This window comes from Macrobrachium rosenbergii, chromosome 26 (assembly GCF_040412425.1).
Source record: "Macrobrachium rosenbergii isolate ZJJX-2024 chromosome 26, ASM4041242v1, whole genome shotgun sequence".
NCBI lineage: Eukaryota > Metazoa > Arthropoda > Malacostraca > Decapoda > Palaemonidae > Macrobrachium > Macrobrachium rosenbergii.
In genome coordinates, this window is record NC_089766.1 from 27,853,790 (window position 1) to 27,858,028 (window position 4,239).

The 4,239-nt window shown below is 34.0% G+C and overlaps 1 long non-coding RNA gene across 1 annotated transcript; it reads right to left on the reverse strand.

Moving 5' to 3' along the window:
- Positions 1-782: 782 nt before the first annotated feature.
- LOC136853116 (uncharacterized) lies at positions 783-3,121 on the reverse strand. Its single transcript, XR_010857357.1, has 2 exons — positions 2,916-3,121; positions 783-1,283 (listed from the first exon to the last, which is right to left on the reverse strand). It is a non-coding gene; the product is annotated as an uncharacterized lncRNA (long non-coding RNA).
- Between the last annotated feature and the right edge of the window lie 1,118 nt (positions 3,122-4,239).

The window sequence follows — 4,239 nt, forward strand, 5'->3', positions numbered from 1 at the left end:
GCTAATCAAGATCCAATCACCTAATTGTCTACGAGACGACCAAATATGCAAATCCTAGTGGAATCGACCCTCTTCTAGATTTGATATAGCATTTTCTACAGGCTAAAGTTCAAAAAGTTACTCTAAAGATACAGTTCCTAACCCTGGTCACTTATATATTAGTTAATCTGACACTTCTGGAGGGTACAGCATATTCAGTACTGAATAAACCTTACTGACTTATTCCCATCTTCTATATATGAAATATATAAAATCGGACAGACAGCATTCATAAACACTGACAACCAACATATCCAATAATATACTTTTGCAATTGTGTTGACCCCTTATTTTGAATATGATTAATGACCTGTTTTCAAAGACTGAAACAAAGTTCAGATAAGAAACAAAGTTCATAATATTCATAAACTTACTAATTTCAATAGATGAGTTCTGTCCGTTTGCGAAGGCCGAATACAGTATACTGGCTTTCTCAACATCGATCTTCCTGGTTGAAACAGCAGTAAGGTCCTTTTGCTACAGTCGTTATCACCGAATTTTAAGTCATTTCAATACATCTACAAAATCCATTTGACACAGTCCAAGTTGTATCTGATCACAATATACAGTACTCTTATTTCCTAAAAAATCTGACAAGGTTTATTGTTTTTCGTAAGCGTGCTAATCAAAAATGAACTGATTGATTTCATACAAACAGAATGAAGTTTACATCACAATAATAATTTTACAAATTTTACAATTAGCCCACCTGGACAAATCTTAAATTAATTCATTTTTCACAGCTAACAAACCTGAGGTCTTAAACTTACTCTTACGTACTACCTAGCAAAAACCTGACCTAATTTGTTTATTTGCAATTCTGAATTTCTAGCACTACAAGTATTTGGACTTCCTGATTTTGCTATCTTAATTTACTATCAAAGCAATATGGTACATCCTGCTTAACCAAATGTTTTATAAAAACTTTTTTGACAATGTTTATAACTGGTTATCTCAGATGGATATATATGAAATAATAGATCACTTAATGGTTTTGCTATGGGCAAGTTCTTATCTATGCTGTGTTTAATAACTTATCAAATGTTGTATCTGAATTTAGTGACAGAACAAAAAGCTTTTTGTTAGCAGGCTGTGGCATCAATATTATAACACGGTCATTGTTTTAGAAAGTAAAGTCAGATGGCCAATCTATCAAATCCCTTGAACTGTATTAAACTGTCTCTTATGGATGCATAGAAATGACTTAAAAGCTAAACAACTGAAGGTCCTGAAGTATGTGGTGTCTGTAAAAATGAATTTGTACACACCATTTTAAAAAGGTGATCGACACAAATCACATGACAAAAAGTCTGATCGCAAAACTGCATAGCGCACTCTAGGTTATACAGCTGCTATGAGGCAATAAACCATTAGTAATTAGCAACATAACCTTTTTTTACCACTGACAAAACTAATACCAAGCTAGTCAGCTGAAATTGAAAACAACACATGTACAAAAGATAAATATCTTGACGAATTAACTCTAAAAGCCATAGGTTATAGGCTGATACTTCCATATACAGGGTAGCAACTTAACTAACTTGCAATTGGATGTATCTATATAGCCTATAAACTTTTAAGTTAAAATGTCATATCAAAATCATATGATAAATACATTAATATGACTTTTAACTTAAAGTTTATAGATTATAAGCTGGATACTTCCATATACAGGACACGCGACATAACGAGCATTTGTCTGTCAATTAAAACCAAAACATCCTTGAATATAATGTGCTAAATAGCTAGAAATCCTGCAGAATCCCAAGGTCATATCCTAGTGGTCCAACATTCAAACCCAGCCTACCAGTACCCTAATAAGACTTAATTATTGATAATTAGACAATTTAGGCTTTGAAATGACAAAAATAGCCTATAGACGAGGCCTAAGTTTACAAGACCAAACCTCAAGCAAAACTGCCCAAAATTACTCCAAAATTGTCCTGGAATTCTTTTGATACTGAATACTCTGACCTAGGGTACTAATACTGCTTTGTGTATCGCTCTGCCCAGGCCTGTTACTATGCCCATATGCCCACTCACCAATACCCAAAGGTAAATCTTTGCCAAAATAAATGAAAATGTCTAAATAATTGTTATTAATTAGCCATGGCTCGGCTATTGCTATGAATGACTATTAATTTGACTATTACTATTAATTAATTCCAAAGGTAAATATTAGCCAAACTAAATAAACAAGCCTAAATAATTGCTATTAATTAACCAGGACTCAGCTACTGCTATTAATTACTACTAATTAGACTATTACCTACTATAAATGACTATTACTATTAGTAATTAATTATAATTGACGTCCTCGGCCATTCAAAGATAAAGGGCCCTAAGTCACAAAGGCTTCTAGCCACACAGCCTCATCCAGGGTTGATTAAGGGTAGCCAGGGGTATTAATATCGTAATTAACCTGGGTAATTTTTCGGAAGACTCCAGCCAGCCATTTCAAGCAGTAGTTAGTTGCTTCATTTCTTTTGCATGAAAAACCATTTTGTGTTTTACACGCAGAAATGGCCAAGAGATGATAGGGCACTAAAAGAACCGAAATATAACAACCTAACATAACCTAGGCTGGTTCCATTTTTGCCGTATTAGTTATGGAGGGGGCAAGTGGCTGGTATACCCATCTTACAAGTCCTTATTTCCTCTGCCATTAGGTATCATGAAGGTTATGTATTATAGTACATTTGTTTTGATGTGATTTACCCAAGAAAAATATAAATTATAAAGCGGGAGGTGGCTGGAGTCTAACGAAAAATAACCTTAACCTGTAATAAAGTTAATTACTCGTAATTAGGGAGTAGGAAGGAATTAATTAAAATAATCAAATAAAAAAGCTTAAATAAGCTTCGAGCTTCTCTGACCTTTGACAGGTAGAGGGAGGCAGCCTTATTTAATTGCCTTAGATGACGGCTTAATGTTAATTACCCCACGGTAAATACTATCCTAAAATAACAATGCCATGTTAATTAATTTATCTTTCGGTTTCCATTCGCTTCTTCCAGTAATTGGCAATTACTTCGACAATAACGAATCAAAAGACGCTCATTCACCCCACTGAGCCTCCCTTGTCAATGTAAATGTGCTGCCAGGAAACCACTTAAATGTATTTATCTTTACATCGAGTGATATGAGCACCAGAGCGTGCTTAGAGCAATGCAATGAATAAAATATACGTTAATTTATTCATCTGAAGCATTTTCATATTTTTAGGCGATTAATTTGAATATATGTAGGGTTTGTTCTTGTTTTTCACTCGGAAAGATTGAAGACGCAAGCTGATGGTTCTGTTCCAAAAATGAGATTTTGTAGAGCTCTTTTCAAATATATATTAATATATAACAAATAAACAATATCAAACAAGTTAATAATATATATTGTAATGTAAATTAATCATAAAAATGTATTTAGTTCCTTAATAAAGATTCGATATATGCTAAAACCGATGACGTCATACGACCTCTTTCACCTGCCGAACTGGGGTGAGTGATAAGCGTAAAATGATGAAGCGCAGTAATGATAAAAATAACCCATCTTTGCTTAAAACACGAGTATGTCAGCAGATTTGTTCCATATGGTTGATTAAATGCACACGTTACTGTATCTGTATATTATGCTGGCCTGTAATTCGTAAGTGCAATAAAGCCAGTACATATGCCTTAAATATTACCTGTATACCTGTTGTCCGCGCAGGAAACCATTCGTCAGTCCTTTCTCTTTCCTAAATATCCACAAACCTTGGCCTCTGCTTTTATTCCTTTTAAATATTATATATATCACTCCTGTATCTGTAAATTAAGATGGGAATATTTATGTCTAAAATTTACTGTAATTACAGATACTGTGTATCTAAGGTATTTTTTCATAGAATGTAATATAAACTTATTTCCACTATAGAATAAAGATTTAGGCATATTCTCGTGACTTTTATGTATGGGAAGCCTCACTCTCCAAACGTCCATATCTCCTAGTTCATTTCCTAACAATTGCAATGACATAACCACGTTATAAACCACTGATGTCATACACAAACTACCAGCGTTCAAGAGGTTTGCTTTCCTAATGACCCACAGCACAAACTCTTCATATACCTCGAACCACCAAATGTTTTGAAATCTTCTCTCATGCAGTTAGAAGAAGGTAGGCCTTATCTTACCTATTTCAACCTGTTCAATGCCTGAGGGGAAG